Source organism: Tamandua tetradactyla, chromosome 7 (genome assembly GCF_023851605.1).
Source record: "Tamandua tetradactyla isolate mTamTet1 chromosome 7, mTamTet1.pri, whole genome shotgun sequence".
NCBI lineage: Eukaryota > Metazoa > Chordata > Mammalia > Pilosa > Myrmecophagidae > Tamandua > Tamandua tetradactyla.
Window position 1 is genome coordinate 19,838,362 of NC_135333.1, and position 22,214 is coordinate 19,860,575.

Genomic DNA, 22,214 nt, shown 5'->3' on the forward strand with positions numbered 1-22,214 from the left:
TGTTTTGTATATGTCATCTAATTTAATTCTCATTTAATCCCACAGCAAAACTGTAAGGTAGATGATATTATCCCCATTTCCCAAATAGGGAAATTAAAGCTTAGAGAGATTAAATAATTGGCCCAAGGTCACACAGTAACTAATAGAGCCAGGATTTTAACCAAGTATTTCAGACTCCAGGACAACAAGGATGGTGGGCTAAGCTGAGGTGTCCTGGGTGAGAAGAATGAAAGAGTTGGATAGAAGAAGAAAGATGGAAGTAGGAATGAATGCTGGAGGCCTGAGGAGGGAGGCCTGGGGTCATCGGACTTTTTGCTTTGTTCTGCCTTTGTCACTTTTTCTCTTCCTGTACCTGGTCCTGTATCCCTTTTTTCCTCTCCTCCCCTTCCTCCTTACTCTATCCCCCTCATCCTACTGCCGTAAATCCTGGGTTGAGGGACACACAGTGGTATTGTAGACCCTGCAGTCGTTTTTCCATTTCCCTCAGCATCATCTCCATCATCTGTTTCCCCTCTTCCTCCTTTCTTCTGTCCTTTCCCTCCTTGCCATACTTGCCAATTTTACTGCTCATCATATTCAGAGGGCAGGGTGAGAATGGGGCAGAATCAAGTTTTGTAGAGGAGGTGGGAAGCTGTGGTAGTTTCAGGGTCTGCTGTAGTGGGTGAGAAAGGGACAGAGGATGGGAAAATGCTAGGGCAGCTGAGCTGGCTGGAGTGTAAGAAACCCTGGATTATTTGCTCCTGATTGCGTTAGCATCTGTGGAGTCACACTAGCACTGTAGGCTCCAGTGTAAACCAGATCCCCAAGTCCTCTGAACATTAACTGCCACTAAACTAGCCTTGCTTTGTACATTGTTGGTTTTCAAGCCAAAATATGGGAGTTCATACTCTTTTATTGTTGATTTTGGTCTAGTATTTCAATCAGGATAATTTTGACTCCATTTCTGTGATTTATCATATTCAATATTCCTCCTAGCTTTTAAAAACTTTATTTATTTTTAATTATAGTAAAATATACATAGCATAAAAATCATGTTAACCGTTTTAAGTGGACAATTATTTGGCATTAACCTCCCAGCTTGTTAAGAGGGTAGGAGGAATGAAGAGATCTAAATTCAAATCCTGCTCCAACAACTTGTACATTGATCAAGTCACCTAATCCTGTGGCTTTCAACAGGGGGTACTTTTGTCCCCCAGAGGATTTTTGGCAGTGTCACAGCTGTAGGAGTGTGCTACTGGCATTTAGTAAGTAGAGGCAGGGGTAGTGCTAAGTTTCCTACAACACAGAATTATCCCATTGAAAATGTCAGTAGTGCCAAGGTTGAGAAACCGTGATGTTTGAGCCTGAGTTTCTTCTACCCTAAACTGAGTAGTAGAATGATACTGGCTTGCTCTCCTCAAGTTGTCGGGAGGCTCAAATGAGATCGGATATGTAAAAGTACTTGTTGAAACTGGAAAGTGCCATCTAGCTGCCCATGTGTCCATTGATCAGTTATTATTGAGGGTACTCAATAACACCAATTAGGCCTGTTGTTATTCAAAAATTCGATTAGTTATTGATGAAAAGTTGACTAGGATTGGACTCAGGAAAGAACCCTCTGGGGTCCTGACCAGCATTCCTATGGGACAGAAGGGCTTACGTTGTACAGTATCAGTAGCGTCTTGGGATGTAGTTGTTCAGACAGCTTCAAAACTACCAAACTACACTTTCATGCAGATTTAATTTCTTTGACTTTTCATGCAACTGGATGATACCTGAACATAATTCTCTTTGACATTCTTTCTGATCTGCTAGCCAGCATCAAAAGAAGAAATGAGATTGGCTTCAGACATTAGTGATCCCATGTAGACTTTTAGTGGTTTCTACTTTTCCCTGTAAATGTTCACCAATCACTTGTGCCATAGGCCAGCCTGACATTCGCTGGTCTGAAGTTTCCAGAATTGAATTTGGAAAAATAAAAGGCAAATATTTACCCATCTTTAGTTCCTTGACCCTTCTTATATTCTCTGTGGCATCTTAAAAGTTACTAGGAATGGTTCTGTGAACACACTTCTGAGTTCTTTTAGAACTGTCCTTGAAGACAAGGATAACAAGCAAGGTGTGTTGGGAGAACCCATTGTGTCTGGGGCCATTGATACTTTGAATTCTCTTAAAAGCACTAGTATGGGGCTTTATCGGTAAGCTTGAGTTATCCAGAAAACGGGAATAAGATAAGAAATTTCTTGATGTATATCTTCTGTCTGGCCCATGATGTCAGCACAGAACTTTAGTTCAGAAAAGTAGTAGTGGCTCCTGTGAGCCACAGTAGTTTTAAATACAGATCATGACCTCAAACAAGGGGCAGTTTAGATGGCCACAACCAACATTTTTTTAAATGAAATAAAATAGAATAGAGCAGAAAATGGAGTGCGTTGCACAAAGAAATGGTAAGTGCTGGTTTGTGAAACTTTTGTTTTCAGTTTTATGTGACCATGTGTACGCGGGATATATTGGGACCTGCTGTAAGATGTTTCTTCCCACGGATCCCCATTTAAAAATTTGGGGGGCAGGAAGTGGTTTCTGAAGACCCACGTAAGAAGCGGGTCTAAAGTCTAGAAATTAAATTCTAAAACAAAGACTTCTAGACAGGAGATTCCTAACCTCTTGGGGGCAGATAGGTTCTCAGTATTGCTCACCGATTGACTTAGAACAGCCAGAAAAAGGCAAGAAGTGAGGAAGGTGACAGAGGAAGGACCTGACTATTTCCAAAAGCCTGAAGTAATCTTAGCCCAGTGTCTTCTGTGTTCTTTTGGGCTCGTGGCTCCTCATTCCCAATAGGAACTTGAGGTGTCTGCTTCTGAGAAAGCCTGGCTCTGAACTATCAGCTCACACGTGCCCCACGGGTGCTGGAGATCAGAAGTCCACCGGAAGTCGACCAGAGGTCGTTGCAGTGGTGCTGTCTTAAAGGACTGCAGGTCCCTGTACAAAAGTAGTACCAAAACTAGGACTAAGACGCCTGCTTCCCTCTCTGACAAGCTGAGCTTTTGATCTCCTGGGGTCTGAAGCAGCTCATCAGGGATTTCAGCTGAAGCCAGAGCCCCCAGGTCCAGAGAAAGCTGAAAGCCAGACTTAGAAGCCAGATGTTGAGATTTCATTGCAAGCTAAAAGAAAAGAAAGCAAGAAAAAGAGAAAGGAGAGACGTTGTTCACATTCACAAAAATACTTTCACAAAGCAGTGTTACTATGTGGGGAGTTTTTTGCTTTTGTTTTTTGAAGAAGTTGGCATGTTCCTTCTTTTGGGAGGGTATTCTATTTTTATTTTGGGCATTTTTATATTGGGCATTAATGATTCTATATTTGAAGAATAAATTTCTTGTATTTCTTGAATGATACGCCACTTTTGGCTCTCCTTCTTGAGAGTTAGCTGGGTGTTGGTTGGATGTGATTTTCTGGTCTGGTGGCCTGCTCAGAAATAGCCAGCACACTTATGCCCAGACCACCAGACTTTCTAGAGTGGGACGTGTGCTTCCGAGCCAAAGTGCAGCCTCCTACTCTGTGGCAGGGTGAGGCTGAGAATTCGGATTGGCTTATGTAAAGAAGAGTGCAGAGCTGCAGAACTGGAGGGTTTTCTTTAGAAGCTTACCCCTTTAAAATGATTTCCACTATATTTATTTAAAGGGACTTTTGGACTTGTGTTTATGAAATCTTCTCCTGCCATTTCATGTGACTTGGGACATAGCAGCTGGGATGATTTCTTTTTATCCAATTGGAAAGTTGAGCTGGACTGGGGCCTGTGGAAAATTTGGAAAAATTTATAAGCCAGGCAAGCAGGATTATTATTTTTTAAAAAATCATTCTGAGAGGCAGCCCAGTGTAATGGAAAGAGTGTGAACTTTGGAGTCAGATGACTTAGATTTGAATCCTAGCGCTGTTCCTTGGACATGTTGCTGAATTTCTTCAGCCTGAGTTTCCTCATTTATAGAACTTGAAAATTATATGGCTGTAAAGGCTCAGTGAAAATACACATATAGTACCTGGCACATGGGAAACCTTTGATACTACTGATTTCCTTCCAGGCCTTTTATCCTTGTTTTCTCAGGGCTGTTATTTTTTCATTATTGGTCCTTGGTAGGTCAACTATTTTGGCTTCACCAAAATGGGAGCCCAGAGAAAAAGAGGGCTGCAGACCCTTGGTGGGCCTATATGAGCCTCCAGGTAGCCACATGAAGTCTGTCTTCATGACCAGTACTGCCTCAAAGGAGTAGAGTTCACTGAGCTATCATATGTTGGTTTTTGGTTTGGGGTAGTTTAAAGCTGAGCTCATGAAGTACAGTGACTGGGAACGATGGGACGGAACATAAACAGAACCTTTGGAAGCAAAATGCACAGCTGTTGAGTTGGCATGACAGCCCATTTGGCATTACAGCATTATTATTTATAAAGAAAAGCTGAAATCTAGTCAGAGAATAAAGTTTTCCAAAAGACATCAGTGTTAGGGCTAGCAATCTCTTCACATTTTCCCTTCACTAAAATTTTTTGTTCTGCTCTCTATTGGTTCCTCCCCTTTTGTTGTTGATTCAGGCTTGGGCTAAGGTGTTCATATACATCTTGGGGATTTACCAGGGCTGGTTTTAGAATGCCTGCTTACTGCACATGCATAGCTCTCCTCAACCATGCTTGACCACAACCTGTCTCCTCCCTCTCTCAACTGAAGCCTTAGGACCTGACTTGGGAAGACAATAGAAGAAACTGAGCTTATTAACATGTCTAAAGTTAGTTTGAGGGAGAGAAGAAGCATCCTTGCCCCCAAAGAAAAGAAACTAGTTTTGAAATGTTGGGATCAGGGCCTGATTTTCCCTGCCTCCTTGTGAGATAGACCAGTTGGGCTGACAGTACTCTGCATGAGGGAGTGAGGTATGAAAGCATGTGAGTATGTATGTCTGAGTTTACGTAAATAGCCGGGGTATGAAATTTCCTGTTTTATATCTGAAGAAACCCTCCATGCCTACTAGCCTTGTTAAGCATTCTTGATAAAAGAGTAAACATGAGGACTACATGAGGCAAGTACTTGACTCAGGTAAGAGAAGGCACGTGGCAAACTCCTACTCATCCTGTGAGGCCCAGATTGAGTTTCACTGCTCTGCCTCCTGCCTGTGTCAGGGCTTGTGCCTTTTGTACTGTGATGATCTGTTTACTGCAGGATAATTTGGTGGTGGAGTGTTCTGCATGGGAGCCAGAAAGCCAAGATCTAGAACCAGTTCTGTAATTTCTTGGCTGTGTGTCCTAGACTACATCACTTAACCTCGCTCAGTCTCTGAATTTGCATATGAGAGGACTGTATCGATAGCTGGAGTGTAGTAATAGCTGTTAATCCAGAACCTGGTTTATGGCATGTTATTAAAAAAAATGTTTGTTTCCTTTCTCTTCCCTTTTCCATCTTGCAGTGAGAAACCCTGTTTATTTACTTACCTGGCCCCAGGGTCTAATAAAGTGAGGCACTCAGCAGGACCCTCAATTTATTGCTTGTTAACATGATGCTGGACATTCTGACATTCTATGGGAAACAGGCTATTTTTCTACAAGAGGACTTTCTGAAAATGTTCTGAGCAAGCACAGCATCAGTGGAATAAGTGCAGAGCCTCCTAAGAGGATCACTTTGAAGAGAATATATTATTTAGATGGATAGATTCTGACTTGTTTAAAAACCTAAAACCTAATACTGGCTTCATTACTTTCGTGGTCATTGCCTCTTTGTCTATGTATACAGTGCTTTTAAAAGATGATTTCTTGGAACTTTAAAATAGGCTAGTTGTCAGATGTCTTGGCAAGAAAACATATCCCAATGGCTTTAGGAATTTTCATAAAGCTAAACATCTGTCCTCAGTGAGAGCTGCTTTGATCACTAATTGCTGAATACCCCCAGGAGGTTGGAGAACAGACTCAGCCAGTCCCATGCTGGTGACAAGGACTCTGGATTTCAATAAAGAACTTGTGTGTTGGGGGTAAAATTGAATGATTGATCATAGAAGCAAACAGAGTTCAAATCATTCTTTCTGGATGCCCTCCCACCCCCCACCTCCCAAAAAAGGGCATCAGTTTTTGGTCTGACCAATATGAATCATACTAGCCTTCATAGTTAGTTTGTGACCTCAAGAGAGGAAAGGGGGGAGGGTCTGAGGATTTTTAGTGGGGTTCTATAAGTCAGGTAAAAAGAGAAAGAAAATTCTAGCATAAAACCTCAGCCTGGAACACAACAGGCTTTCCAGCATATCTGAACACTGCAGCAGCTTTGTGGGCTGGGCTGCCCCTGAGCAGACTGCTAATTGTGATGGGTTTTCTTTAGCGTTAGACAGTGGTTCCCGAGAGGCACTGCACTCCCGCTGCTGCCACCAAAGATTACTTAGTTGATGGAGAATGGACACCTTCTTTCCTCTCTTCTCATCTTAGCCCTCATTATCTAATGCCAAACAGCAGAGTGAGGATGACTCTTCTCTTCTCTTACATGGGACCCTAAACAAGTGGCAGAGCCTGGGGGCTTGTATTTGGGGCTCCATGAACAGCTGTGTAAAGCAGCTCCCCGACAGCTTTTGTGCAATTCATCTTTGCATTTCCAGTGCTAGCACAGTAACTGTCACATAGAGGTGCTGCGGTTGCAAAAGGAGCTTTCTTCTTTCCTGGGACCCTCAAGGGCTGGCAGGGATCTTTTAAAAATAATGTCACTCGACTGATTTTCCATTTCAGAGGGGGCTCAGGATCATTACTTAACCTATCAGAAGTGTTAACTCAGAGGCTTTGAACTATTTTTTTTCTTGGTTTGGGCTTAGCCCTGAGACTTGGTATTGCCTTCCACTTTTGGTGTTTATCCTCAGGAAAACATGGGGAGATTGGAACTTTCCCATCTTTCTTGTTAAAAATAGAGTTGTCGTAGAGACTCCCTTAGCTGTGGCAGAGACTCCTGGGGTTTGTAGGGACGGCCTTTTCCTCCTCCCCAAATGCCTGTGAGAATTGGTAAGCCCCTGGAGTAGGTGCAAGGGTGGCGTCTTTTTATCTTTGTCTCTGGCCTTGAGCAGAGGGCACACATAGAGAAACCTCTCGAAAGGAGGAGCCACTGTGGTGTCACCCAGCTGGTATCTATGGGCTCAGTCTGAGCCAGACCATGCTGCTAGGAGGCGCAAAGATGCCCCATCCCAGGGTAAGTCCAATACAGTACTGAGCCCTGGGACTAGGATCTCATGTAACCTTTCAATTTTGCTTGGCTTTAGCTGGCAAGCTCAGAAGTAGATTTTGTTTCAGAGCATGCTCATATGTGTCTTTACAGTGGGTGGCTCTGGGGTCTAAGCAGAGAAAGCTGTTCCAGGGACAAAAGGCAGAGTCTGTTTGCCATGCTGGCCCCTGAGCCTGGGACCAGAAAGACAAGATGTGGGTGTGACATGGAACCACCAATGGTAGATGGTATATAAGGCTCCGGACCCTGTTGTTCCCTTTTTTAGGCCCACTTTTGATGACTCGTTGTGGGCCATGGGTAAGACTTTTGTTTTCACCCAAGGATGACGATGCTGGAACTTAACGACTCTGAGAGATCTCTCTTCATGAGTAATTTACAGTTCTGTATGTCATGCTCTAAATATTTGGCAGCATTCTGCACTATTTCTGCCTTCTCTTCTTGACCAGAGTTTACTTTGTTCCACTCTGAACTTATTTCAGCCCAAGTGTAAATGACGCTATAGAAAGATTCCTTTTTTAGGTATTCCCTTTTGCTCACTGACTATAAATATCCTGGAAACCCAAGGTAGCAAGTGACTTGTGCCACATCAGTGAGTTGAAGAGTTGGTTTGAGGCTGCAACACTCCCTGGAGATTTCAGACTGTGGTGTCCTAGCCTGGGCTCATCACTTCAGGGGCTTTTGTAACATGGTCAGATCCTCTTGAGTTGCAACTCTTGATTTCCCTGCATGCCCCTCTGCACCCTGAGCAGAACCGTTCTCCTCGCATCATCATTTAAGCCAACCACCTGTAGCCCCCAGGGAACTGTGGCAAATCCATACTCTCTACCCTGGGATGGTCTTTGGGAAAAATGGACCCATTCTTGGATATCCTATTCTGACATCATGCCTTACTACATATTACATTTTTTAAAAGAGTGCTAATTTGACAGGAGACACAGCCAGAAAGTGTCTTTTCAATGCCTACCAGACATGGAGAGTACACTGGCTGGCTGTCTTGGTTTTATACTAGGGATCTGTGCTAGGGTTGAGGGCACCTTTTACCCAAAGAACTGGGGGGAGGTTGGGACCTCTCCAGAGGAAGGGCGGTAGTACAGGAGCTTTTGCGTTTTTCTGAGCGTCAAGGGGCTTGGGTGGTCTGATCCTTTTGAATTTCCTTCATTTCCCCATAGCCCATGGTGGATCTCTAGTTCTGTACCTGGAACTTACCAAAGTGAAATACTTGAGGGAGCCTGAATCCAGTCATGGTATCCCTGTGAACCAGAGAGAATTTTTCCATTTCCTTTTGTAACTAACCATGACCAGCTTTCCAATCAATACCATATGTGCTCAGAAATGAAAATTAGGTCCACGGAATGGCTAGGGTATTAGAGACATCTATCAGCCAGACAGAGCCTCGCTGTGGATTCAAGGGCAGAAGTTTCTGTGACCTGCCCCCCGCCCACCCACCTCCAAAACTTCAATACAGCCGACAAAACCTGTTCTGAAGCCAGCTGGCCTGCATGGCTTTCCCATGGGTTCTCTGGAAGCTTCCTGGTGAGTCCTCCTATGAATGTGTGGGCCTTGTCTGTGGTGCTGTACAGACCTATCCTCTTTCCTGAAGCAACTTGCCTAGTTAATCTTGGGTTAGTTTCTGCAGTAACATTGTATGTTGGTACCTTCATCTTCCCCTACTCCTTACCCCACTGCTTTGCTCTCCCTTCAACCATACTAGCTCTTCTGAAAAAACAATTGTCCTTTTATTGCCCCACATTTATCTGCCCAAAGGAAAGTCTCTTCCTTAATGCTGCCCATTAGCTCCCCAGGTCACTCAGAAGCAAGCCACTTCCCTTCCCCAGATCTAGAACTTCAGGACCAAGAAAATGGAACGTCTTTCTTTATTTTTGTCTTGAGGGCTTTTAGTTAATTTGTGTGTTCATTTTATAAACATTGAACTCAATCTCCGTTACATACTAAACACTCCAGGGCACATAAGGCTGAATGAGACCCAGTGTCCACCCCTGAGGAGCTGGAGGCTGGCTGGTCACAGAGCAGCAGCACCGTGCAGTCACTGCAGGGGGCGTGGGGGAGGCACGTGGCTGCAGGGCCGGGACAGCCCCGGGAGGGAGGGCTTCTGCCCCAGGGCATGCTGGGACACCGCCTGGCAGGGAGCTCGTCTGCAAAGCCTTCCCGAAGAGGGGACAGTTAAACCAGGTGTTAACTGTTGAGTTGGGGCCTCGGTGGCTGGACAAGGAGGGAAATAAGATTCCAAGTTGAAATATCAGCAGGAACATTGGTCAAGAGACCTGAGAGGATGTGGTGGGAGTGGGAAATGGTGAGTGGGCTGGTGTCAATAGGACTTGGGGACAAGGGGGTGGGGGCGGGGTGGGGGAAGGGCTGGAATGTGTATGGCCGTGGGCGCTGAATATTGAGCTCTGTATGAGCTGAATTTTGAAGTGCCACCTTCTGAGGAAATTAGAATATCATACAGATGACAGGAGGACATGAGTTTTGAAACTGGCATCAACAAATCCAGTTTTAGAGAGAGAACTCTGATGACAGGGGCTTTAAAATGAATATATTCCTGCGCTGTTCCTATGAAGGACTGTTTCCCGCGCGTGGTATATGGAAGGTTATCTCCTTCATTCCCCACCTTGGTTTCAGTGTCTGCTCAAGCTTTAAAAGAGAAAAAGAATACAAATAGCTTTTACTGACTCCATTTTATTCTCCCCATGTAGGACCTGTGAATTAGCTTGATTCTGCCTTCTGTATTCAGCTCTCTGGGGATGCTGATCTCTGGGCTTTGAAGGGTGGAAGGCAGGTGGCAGGGTGCAGTAATGGAGATGGTAGATCTGGATTCTGATCCTATCTGCCTGCCTCCAGGCAAGCCATTTAGGCCCTCTGTGCTTCAGTTTTCTTATCCGTAGGTTAGATATAAATGATTGCATACCCACTGGAGTCTCTGTGAAGAGCAAATGAGACAATATATGAGAATATCATTTTAATGGCTTAAAGCCTGATCTGCTTGCTTGCATTCATTTGTGTTCATTGAGCCACCCTTCACAAGGGCTTGTTCATCAACATCTTCTATTGTGGAATGGACTTTCTGTCTGAAAAGGACATTTAGACATTAGGATTCTGGGACTAGTATAATTTTGGGACAAGTATAATTATTGCATATGGATGCCTCTCCCTGGATTAAAAAAAAAAGTGCCACCTTTTGTCCCCATCCTTGCACCTTGAAAGAAGAGCTGCTCTGCCATATCTGAATTTAGGTACTCCATGCAGCTTTTGAGAGAGTGGATCCGTGTGGGCTCCAAGACAGGCTGGTCAGCTCCCTGGCTGATACGCTCTTCTTTCAGAGGCTCTGTGCCAGGCCGGAGGCTGGAGAATCCCTGGGAACATATGAGAGCGTGTTTCTTCTGCCATAATTTTGTTGGTGGTGGTTCAGCACTTGCTTCCACATTCCCTTCTTTTAATACTTGTGTTGATTCCATTTCGCTCCCCTTGGTTTTAGTCCTAATGGTTTCCACATCAGTACCTCATGCCAAGGGTGAGAATGAATTCTCAGTCGGTGAGAACTGGGTGCTGTAAAGAGGGGGTATTTTCCTACTAGTGCAAGCTCACATACTATTTGGGTGGAAATTTCCCTGAGACCCAGAAAGCCAGATGGTTTGGCAGTATAGGCCATGCCTCGGAGAATTAGCAGAATGTCCACACCTTCTTTGACTGGAATTTAACATTTCCCACTTTAGACCCGCAATGAACAAAATGCAGAATGCTTTATGAAACCTTCATTTCTTTAGTTCTTAAAGAGGAAGTTTTTAATACGAAAGGTATGTTATGGGGCATAGACTTTCCAAGATGCCTGATGGTTGATTTTTTTTAGTTCTCCTTCACCCTGGCCTTGGGCAGCTGGCTTTGCCATTTGCCTTTTCTCGGATGAAGATAGGAGAGGGGCAGAGAAAAGAGGGAACGATGTGTTGCCCAAACTCAGTCTTTGAATTGAGAATCAAAATAGTGGGACTTTTGAGTTCTTCTAGAGTTTAGATTAGTTCAGTAATCACATACCTTCTCCTCTCGTTTTACAGATGGCTCATGCTGCATAGCAAGCAGGAGAGCTTTTGAAGTGCTGGAGGGCATGGGAGCATGGCATGGTGGAGAGAAATGGGTTCTGCCACTGATGAGTTTTGTGACCTTAAGTCCCTTTTGGAATCTGCCTGAGTTTCTGTTTTCTTATTGGTGAATTGAGATAATCTTACTCCCACCATCATTGGCCTCACAGGGCTGTTTTTAGCATTATAAGAAATAATGTATGTGAAAGAGCCCCATTAATTGTACAGATGTTAGAGGAGAAAGGAAAGTAGAGAAAAAAGAGCAATAGTCCTATTGACAGCAGGTTCCTTTATGCTGAGCTGGCCAGAGCCTGAATGGGGGCCTATTGTTCCAGAGTTGGGATTGCCCCATCCTTTGGGGCTCTCTGCCTTGGGATCCCTGTCACAGATTCCCAAGTTTTATATCTTCTTCCTTGGGAAGAAGAGGGAAATAAATATAGATGTGTACAGAACAGGTGACAAGTTGCAGTGCTGGTTGCTCCAGGAGCATGGTTTCCTTGAGAGTCATGGTGTCAAGTAGGAGGGAGAGGCTAGGCGTGGGTTCTTGAGTAGACAGACATGTCTTGGGCAGTACTGCTTGGGGTGACACAATCCAGTCTGCCCCCCATTTGGGGAGGTAGAGCTGTGGCCAAATAGAGTTGGACTCTTTCCTTCCAAGTGTACACTTTCTTCTGGTGAAAAAGGACCTGGAGGTGGGGAACAAAGACTGGACTGGTCCTGGAGGCTGGAGCCATTGGCTTGCCTGCCTCCCTCCCATACCATTAACCTTTTAGCTTCAACAGCTCTTCCCCAAGGAAGTATGAATTTCACTCACTAAAGGGGTCCCCTCCGAAAAGTATTTTCCGTCTACAATGTCTCTTCTCCTCATACCAAACACAAGTTAATCCGAGAAGCAATTTATTAACAGTAATAGACCTACTGTATGCCAGGCAGTGTCCAAGTGTATTTAATTCTTAAAGCAGCCCTATGAGAGAAATATTATCATTTCCATTTTAAAGATGAGGAAATGAAAGTTCAGAACGATTAAGTGACTCGGCATAGGTCACACAATAGGCAAAGTGGTGAAGATAGGATTCAAATTTCTGCTTACTTGGGTCCAAAACCTTTATTCTGCCTTGCCACCTTGCCTGTTATTGCCAGTAAATAAAAGTCCCCTTGGGCTTTCCTTGTTTTCAAAAACCCGAAAACAGCTCACATAATGTTATGTACATTTTCTTCTGTTTTCTGGGTCATATGTACTTGGATCAAACACCAGCCCAGGGGTTCTCATTTAGGCTGCACATGAGAAACATCCGGAAGCTTTAACAAAACCCTAAGCCCAGGCTGTTCTCCAAACCAGTTAAACCCCAAAATCTCTGGAGTTGGACCCAGGCAACACTGTTTTCTAAAGCTCCCCAAGTGATGCCAATATGCAGCCAAGATTAAGGTCCGCTGCACTGGCTCACCCTGCCTCAGCTCATGGTGCGCCTTTCAGAAATGATGATGAGATGGCAGCACCTGCCTGGGATTCTTCAGGACACTGTGAAGTTCTTCAACCAGGCCTTTAGGTGGCCTATGTACATTGCTGCCATGACATTTCCACATAGCCCTGTGACTGACTTTTAACTTATAAGCAGCCTCTGAACTCGTAGCTGAGCTTCTTAGAGACAGAAGCTGTAATACATACATTTAATTTGAAAGGAGAGATGGGTTATCCTCAGGAACGTTGGAAATTGTGTTTGGCAGAGTTACCAAAAAGACTGCCAGCTGGGGGGACCTGCGTTTGTTCCCCCTTTCAGTGCCCAGGGTTAGGCATTCAAATGTTGTTGCAGGTAGGAAAGGACAGACCACAGATCCAAATCCGCACAATGCAAAAATATGCAAAATGGGTCTTACGATAAAAGATTACATTTAATTTTTAAATCAGATTTTTCCTTGCTGTAGGTGTTTCTCTGTGCAGCCCAGGCAATTTGGAAGGCATTTGACATCTGGCAGGCCTGGGTTGGAGTTGGGTTCTGGATTTGTCAACACTTGCCAGCTTTGTGCCCTTGTCAGGGTGGTTACGAAGACTGAATTAGAGAATGGCTATAAGCTCGCTTGCATAGTGCCCGGCACAGAGTATAAATGTAGTATATATTCATTCCTTTTCTTCCTTCTCTGCCCCAATTTAAAGATATGAGTGCCTGCTGCTCTGCAATAGTAAACTTGCTAGTTAAAAAGAAAGTAAAACCCCTCAAGAGAGAAGGGCTGGGTCTAGCTGAAGTGTTAACCACGGGCTGAGAAAGAGCCATTTGGCTTCTCTCTGGGAGCCAGCAGCATGGTGTGCTGGACTCATAAATGCCCCATGTTATGCCTTCTCACCGGACCACTGGTGGCCATGAGTGGTAGGAATACTATTTTCCAGGTGGGGGGGTGAGGGTTGCAGAGGGCAGTGCATTTCAAATACACTGTCAGGTGCACAGATGGAGAGCTGTGACCCCAGAAGCTGACCATTTCATATTTGAGGACTTTTTCCTAGCAGAATGAAAGAGCACACCCACTTGGAGTATCACAAGATGTGGAGGAAGGTCTTGCATTCATCTAGGATAAGGTTGGACATTTCTTCCCTCCCTTCGTTTATCCTAGGGACAGACTAGCTCTCTCGCGGCCAGAGGGTTTCCAACGAAAGGCCAAGAGGCTGCTGGGGCCGCTTACTGTGGAGAGCAGAACGAATCCTTCTGGTGAGAGAGGCATTTAAGTTTTCTCTTGGACAACAGTACTTGCTTAGTTCCTTCAATGTGACTTTTCTTTGGCGTGAGTCACATCTCAACCAAGTTGCGCCTGGTCTCAGAGGAGTCCTTTACAGATGCCCTTGCTGAAAGGACTACGTCCCCTCTTCCCTGTACTGTGAATTTTGCTTTCCTCCTAAATAAGAACCATGGATAACTTAAAACAATTGCGGTAAAATCGACTTAAAGGCCCTAAAACCTCCAGCATTTACTCTTTCTTGGGGAGAGCCCACGCACTTCTGTTTCTCCGGCTTGTTCTCAGCTGCCCTCAGGCTTTCCGACCTCTCTTCTCTTCCCCAAAGTATTTAGAACCCGCTGTTGCCTTTGGAATCTCCAGGAACGCGGGCTGGGTTTCAGGAAGTGGGGGCGTGCTTTACGGGCCGCGCCCACGCGGCGCGGCGCAGCGCAGCCCCCTGCGCTCCGCCCCGGCGCCGGCCGCCCCGCGTGTCCCGCCACCTGGGCGCCCCACCACTCGGCCGCCCCGCGTGTCCCGATACTTGGCCACCCCGCCACCCGGCCGCCCAGCGCATCCCGCCCGCCCTGCAACGCCGCGTCATGGAAAAGCGGGCGGGGCCGGGCGCTGCGGCCCGCGGGCTGGGAGCTCGGTGCAGGCGGCCGGGCGCCACTAGTGACCTGCGGCTCGCGGTGGCGGGTCCGTAAGCCATCGCCGTGGCTTTAACTCTTCTCGGGTGTTTTTTTTTCCGTGATTGGGAGTAAGGACAGTTACTATTGGTGAAAAGGGGCTTTTAGAAGCCAGACTCTGCCTTTAGGATGAAAAAGATTGTCTCCCCAGCTAAGTAAAATTAAAAACTGTAAGTTTCAAATTTATTTAAAAATGTCATAAGCTCTTTGCAGATAATTTGATAAATCCGGAAGACTAAGAAGAAGAAATGAAAATAATCTATACTCTGTTGGACATTTTTAAAAGCATATAGGTAGTCTAAATTGCTTTCATACTATAAAATGCAGTTACTCTTGACAGGGAAGAAGATGCCCATTCTATAACCTTCTTTCTCCCTTGAACACAAGTTCAAAAGGACACTATTGATGGCTGATCACTCTCCACGATTCAGCCTTTGGAGACTGTCCAAGACCGCACAATTTAAGAGCTGGATAATATTTTTGAGTTTATGTAATTAGCCCTCCCATTTCAAGGACTGAGACTAGGAGAAACGGAACCACTTGCTTAATTAGGGCTAATAAGCCCTAATTAAGAGTTAGGTGCACAGCTGGGACCAAAAGGACCCAGGCTCCAAACTTAGGCTTCCTCTCAAAATGCCAGGAACATTGCGTATCTCTATTCATTTTTGCATAGGTGATTTAAAATAAGATAAGCTCAGAGTCAGGGAAGTGGGGAAATAGCCGCTTTAGGAAAGGGACAGTTTTCTTGGGGATTTCGGTTCATTATAATTCCTTTTTACAAATGGAAACAAAATGACACTTACTAAAATTTTGAATAAATGTGGTCCATTTTGCATTGGAAGAAAATTGAATGCCAGCAAGGAGATAGATCAGAAAGCAGAGAGTTCTGTCTTTGGGAAGCACCAGTCCCTCAGGAAGTTGGCCTGGTGGTTCCTAAACCATGGCAGCTGCGTGCCTTGGGTTGCTGGCCTGCCTCTCTGGCAGCCACCATTCTCTCTTCTTTAGTCAGTAGCACCTTTGAGAGGGCCCGCCACTTGGGGATGCCCCTGTTTTGGGTGTCCCCTCTATGTGTACCTCATTTCTCTTGCTGGGAGGATTAATTGACACTTCTGACCTCACTTTCTGGGAGGCCTCACTCACCATACAGGAAACCTTCTTCTTGAGAACAGCGTAGAATAAGTGTACTGTGACTGTGTTTGCTGAGACCATGTAACAGCCTAACCAAAGCCTTAGCCCAACTGTAGCTCCTTTTGGAAAAGACAATTACCCCTTTCTCTCTCTGATTGGGACTGATAATGATAATAATAATGAACACTTTTGTAGCATTTACTTAATGCAAGGCATTTCACATATTGATACATGCAGAATCCTGAGCTGCTATTAATATCCTCATTTTACAAATGAGGAAATAGGTGGGTCACAGGCAAGTTGAACACTTTGCCCGAGGTCATCCAGCTAATAAATTGCAGAGCCAGAATTCAAACCTAGTTAGCCCATACCGAGACACCATGCTTCTAATCACCAGACTAGACTAGACTAAATGATTTCTTACCAAGGACTCGACCCTTTCCCTTGTGTGGTGTGTGAGCATGCAAAGTCTTTTGGCCGTTTGCATAGGGATTTTTTTCTTCCCTCCTGAACCCATTCACGCTCCTTTGGAAGGTGAGAGTCTGGGGTCACAGGACAATGATTGATAACTTGATTCCTATGCCCTTTCTGAGTTTACGTGACAGCCAGTCTTGATTTTGTGTCATTTCATTTTATTTTTTTTTCCATAAGGTCATTTTTGTCCTGTTTAATAACTAAACGCCATTTAGTAATTGTTATTGTTTGTTTAAGAATTTCCATGTAAAAAATGTTAGTGAAAAAAGTTCTTGTCATTGCTCATGTCCTGATTTGAGGTTTGGAAAAGTGGTTATCGTGGATACTTGGTAGAGAAGAGGAGCTAGACAAAGAGAGAAAGGGCCGGTGCTCGCTGCTGCTTGGCTATTGGGAGTGTGGGGGTTTTTTGGCCAGAGAGTCTATTCTGGAATTAAGCAAATCTGTTCAAATCTGGCCTCTGCCCTACACAGGCAGTGTATCTTTAAAAAAAATTTTTTTTTCTTCATTTGGTATTTTTCAGAGTGTGCCAATAATGCCCGTACAAACTTAGTAGAACAAGTGAAGTAAAACAGTCAATAAATGACATACCTGTACATGTGAAATGATACAAGTACAAGCAGGGTGGGTCTGCGTTCCAGAGGCGTTTGATCCTGGGGTTGGTCTCCTGTGAGGTAGGAAGGAGGTTAGAGAACTGAGGAGGGAGGAGAGGATAGTTTAAACCCCACCCTTCCCCTGTCTTTCTCTTCGAAACCTCAGGCAGCGACTCCTGTTTCTTTCCTGCACACATCTTCCTGCCTTCTCTACCTTCACAAAGAGGTCTCTCCTCAGTCTCAGTGGCATCTTGCCCGCGTTGCTAATAATAGAGAAGGGTAATCTCCTGGGCAGTGAATCAGAAGGCTGTCCCAGCTCTGCTCTTTCACGGTGATCCTGGCAGACTCTTGCTGGGCTGATTTGGTAAATATCCTTGTGAGCAGAATAAACCTTTGTATGTCCTGGAAACTCCTGCTATCCCTGAGGGTAACACCCTCCTCCTAGAACTGTGGGGATGCCTTTGGCCCCAAGATCTTAGGAAAACAGAGTTTCAAATGGCTTTGGACTTCCAGACCAGCCTGGGGACTGGGAAGGGAGTGCTTGTAGGTTTAGAGAAAGAACTGCCAACATGCTCAGGGGAAACAAGAACCTATTGGGCACAGAGAGAAAGCGGTAATTGTGAGGAGACTGCAGTTTTGTTCTTAACTAAATGGTGGCACAATACAGTTACGTTATTCCTTTTCGCCTCCTGTTTTTATTTTCAGGCACTAACGCAGAAATAAAAGGGTGAAAGAAAAAGAGTAAAGATCTTCAGTTTTCGCCTTAAAAACAAAATCCAGAAGCCTTCTACTAACTCAGTGGATTGCTTCCATAACTTGCTTGGATAAACTCATTTAGAAGTTGTTTGAGAATACCTCCTGGTATTAAGTTCTTCTAAAATCAAGATAGGGTATGAGTCTATTAATGATTTAAAGTGAAATACTTCCAGATATCTTGTTTTGTTTTCTCAAGGCAGTTCTGCTAGATAGCAATACCTCATACTTGGATGGTGTGTTGTGGTTTACAAAGCATTCTCATCTATTTTCTCACTTGTTTTCCGAGTTACCTTGGAAGCCAGGCAGGGTATACCTTGTTATTATCTCTACTTTGCAGATGAGGAAGCCAAGGATTTGGAAGGTTGAGTGGCCTCCTGAGGGTCACACAGGAATGGAGAGGGCACTGGAACTCAGTTTTTCCTTCATTATATTGCCTCCTACTGAGATGAAATGGCACCATGGGACTTGGCAGATTTTTACCTGAAACTGAAATCCCTTTGAACTCTTGGATTGAAAGGGTTCACATGTTCATCTTTATGAGTAATTGTAGACCTGCTGACAGTGGCCTTTCTGAACTGCCAATCTTTCTTTGTTAAAATTTGCATATAAGATTGAAACCAAGATGGCTGACTTGCCTGGTGCTGGACCTGCCCTATTTTTGCACCATGATATAGCAGTGTGAATTGGAATGGGGGTCCGTGATTATTCTCTCTGCATTGCTTTAAAGTCTGCTTCCTTCAGACACTAGATTACCTTGAGAGTAATCGACAGTTAAAAGACTGTACACAAAAGGCACCAGGCAGCAGCCAAATGTGCATTCTGATACATGGAAAATATGACTGAGAACTGCGGTCAGTCTGACCCTTCGAGCAGGTAAATTAGCCATTGAGGATAAGGGTCTTGAGTTTGAAATGTAGAGAATGTGTGAACAAGAGAGCCCAAGTTCAAGTAGTTTTGTTTATTTTTTTCCCTACTTCTCTTATTTGGCCTTGCTTGTAGTCCTCTGACCCCACATTGTAGGACATTCTACCAAAATTCTGCAGGAATATGGACAGAAGTGTATATATAGAGCTCCGAAGGGTGCATTGTATACTCAAGTGAAAATGTGACTGAGGGGATGAGTTTGAGTAGTGAGAGATTAGTGCTCAAGAAAGCTTTATAAAGACTTTAATTTTGTTCATTACAAGTACCTTCGTGTGTGCGCCTTTTTCTGTATGAGTCTCACAACAACCCAAGGATGTGAGCAGGGCTGTTAATAATATCCCCACTTTATAGAGGAAGTAAAAACCAAGAAGCAGGAAGGTTGAGTAATTTGCCTGAAGTTCCACAGCTAGTAAATGGCAGAGCTGGGACTAAAGCCCAGGTCTTCTGACCCTTATGTAGCTCAGTGTTCTTTCCACTACACCATCCTGCCTTCTTTCTCTTCCTTCCTTCCTCCTCTGCATAGCTGCCCGGTGGCTCCTGCTGGTTCATTGTACTAGTTAGTGGTAAAAGAAGTAATCATGAGAATTTTTCCAGTGTTGAGGTGTTTCTGAGAACAAAGTGAACCTGTATCTAGGTTTTGGTGTGTGTTTTAGGGTTTGGAGGTCCTAGGACTGAGTCTTAGCCACTCATCTCAGGCACTCTCGGGAGTGCTTGTGCAAGGGTTTCCAAGTGTGACCGACTTCCTGAGCACTACTAATGGAAAGTAGTAAGAGTTCCATTTTCCTGTTTCAAGTGAGCATTTCCCCTTGGGGTTATAGCAACCACTTCCTCCACAGCACACTGTGGAACATGGTAAACACCAGTAAGAGCAGAGTATTCCCTTCTGAGAACCTTACTGGGTTCCCTTTTTTTTTTTATTTTTCTATTTTTTGTCTTTTAAACACTCACACAGAGTACTAAAGAATAGCTCTGCTTCCCTTCTGGTTCACAGTTATCAGAGTACCCTGGAGTGGCTTTGGAAACAGAAAACCCGCACCTAGGTCAAATACAGTTCTAGTTGAATTGCTTTGTCATCCTGCTCCATGTGGGAGAAAATTGGATTGACGATAACTTGGCACGAATATAGAATTGTTAATTATTGGGGCATAACTGCATCAGCCAAAGGCATGTGGATAAACATGAAGATCATAGATTTGGTGGGCCATTGAGAATCATGAGGAATAGATGCTAGAATTGTTATTCTGAAAGTGGGGAGGGAGCAGCAGAGCAGGGCTTTTATTGGCCCTGTATTGAAGAAGAGGAAGCAAACAGGGATTCCAAGGACATTGAAAGGGCTTTGGGGGTATAAGGAAAAGGTCAGGTCCAAATAAAAAGCTTAAAGAGAAATGTTAATTTTAAATGCTTTTATAAACACTGATACTTTTTTTTAACTTAAAAAAATACTTGTAATTGCTTCTTTTGATAGTAAGAAGCTTTTGTGGATCCACCCCAGTTTTTTTCCGAGCCTTTGAGACCATGGAATTCTTATTGGCAGAAAATGATTGTCAGGTAGAGCTGATGACCCCTGAATTTGTAGAGTGACAACTGAGATCAGTTGGGAAATGATGGAGGGAAAAGGCATGTAGGCTATAAAAACCTACCAGCTCCGTCCTCTAACTATGCGATGACTGAGCCAAAAAAGGAGAAAAAAAGTAGAGCTACTCTTTGTGTTTGTGCTTAACCTTTATGCATTATTAAATAGATCAATAAAAGAGCAGGTCTCTGGGTCTATCTGGTGGAGATCTCTCAGCAGAATAAGCAGGAGCTTCCTGCAATCCTCTTAGGACAACATTGCAAGACAGTCCAGTTATAGAAACTGCAGGCAGGCTTGTCGTGTTTCCTGCTTTATGCAGCTAGATAATAAAACGTGAAATCCAAGAAGTGCAAATATAATATATTTAATATATATGATGCATATGTATCAATCTATGGCTATATATCTATATCTCATCTATCTATCTGTCTGTCTGTCTGTCTCTCTGTCTCTCTCTTTCTCTTTTCTATTTATCTGTCTAGATTCTAGAAGACCTATAGGAATTTTCACACATCTAGAGACGTTAGGGGAGGACTCCTTTATAGGCAAGAGTTTAAACTCTTTGGCTGTAGGTTGAGAATTGGCGGAACTGGTTTCTGGAACCAGCACCTCTTTGCCGTGATGGTCTTTGTGTTCGCCTTCCCTAAATCACACCCAACCCTCAGCAAAACAGAAGCTGTTTCCACAATTTCTCCTATTTAAAATCATTTGTACACTTGTCAGTAACAGAATTCTGATCAGTAGGGGCCATTATTTAAGTGTGGCAAGTTGTTTTCTTTTTTTTTTAATCACTAGAATTGGGGTACAGAAACCAAGCACAGGCTCTGTACTTAGGAGCTTCTTCCTGTTTGTTTGACCAAGTTCACACTTCTCTTAGGAGCTGCAGTCTAAAGGTACTGTGATGGTTACACCATAAGCCTCATAATCAGAGTCTTTGGAATTCATTTAAAGAAAGCATCTCCTACCAATACAGAGGATAGATATCTCCACCCCAAGTGGCAACACCTAATACAGCATTTCCCACCCATGCCAGCTGACAGCCTCTTTATCTCTGGCATGAAGATTCTTTCCCACGTCCCTGTTGCCAAGCTCCTTAGGCCTTCGTTTGGAAGGCTCCCACTTTCAAGGAGGATCTCTGTCTTAAGGTTAGAGTGGGAATGCACATGAAGCCATGCCCCTTGTGCAGAATGACAAGTCATCATCCAAAGCAGAGGTTTTAAAAAACATCCATTTTTCTCTCTCACCTATGCTATTCGAATGGCCTCAAAACTGATATTTCCTGATTTTACCACTTTCTCCCGACTGTCTGTTCTTCAGGTCTATTCTACACATAGCCACCAAATGATCTTTTAAAAACAAGTCACATTATGACAACCCTTACCCCAAACTCTGCAGTGGCCTCCCATTTCACTCACATAAAATCTTGACTTCTGTAGTGCTCTGCTTGCACTGACATCATTTCATTCTACTCTGCCCTTTGTTTACTTGGCTCCAGCCACATTGTTCTTGCTGGTCTTTGAACCTGCCTAGCATACCCTGGTCTTAAGTCGGAGGCCTTTGGCTGTCCTGTCTACCTGGAATACCTTTCCCCTAGACTTGTATATGGCTCAGTCTCTCATTTCCTGCAGAAAAGGCTTTTCTGGGCACCTTTGCTAAGATAGCACACTTTTCTTCCCTACTCTCTGGGCCCTCTCTTTACCCTTACCTTGCTTTAATTTTCTTCAGAATACCTTTACCACCTGATATACTTTATATTTACTTGTTTACTGTCTGCTTCTCTCCACCTAGAATGTAAGCTCCTTCAAGGGCACCTTGACTAGTGATGCATAGTAGGGACTCAAATATTTGTCCAAGGATGAATGAACGAAGCCACTTACAACAGCATTTATTCAGCTCCTTTTGGGGGCATCATGTTTGTCCAAAGAGGTGCAATGATGAATATCACAGTTCCTGCTCTAAAGGAGAGCACTTTTTTTTAGCAATTTATTGAGGTGAAATTCATACAATATAAAATTAACCATTCAGTGGTATTTAATAGTACATTCACAATGTTATGTAATCATTGCCTCTGTCTAGTTCCCAAAC

At 44.1% G+C, this 22,214-nt stretch overlaps 1 protein-coding gene and 1 long non-coding RNA gene across 5 annotated transcripts in view; one reads left to right on the forward strand and one right to left on the reverse strand.

Moving 5' to 3' along the window:
• ITPKB (inositol-trisphosphate 3-kinase B) overlaps positions 1-22,214 on the forward strand; it is a 108,583-nt gene that overhangs the window by 46,848 nt on the left and 39,521 nt on the right. The gene's annotated exons all lie outside the window — the stretch shown is intronic.
• LOC143690854 (uncharacterized) lies at positions 9,890-17,245 on the reverse strand. Of its 2 annotated transcripts, none has more exons than XR_013179227.1 (3): positions 17,091-17,245; positions 16,875-16,950; positions 9,890-10,142 (listed from the first exon to the last, which is right to left on the reverse strand). It is a non-coding gene; the product is annotated as an uncharacterized LOC143690854 (long non-coding RNA). The 2 variants fall into 2 exon arrangements; XR_013179228.1 differs by having other exon boundaries at positions 17,038-17,100.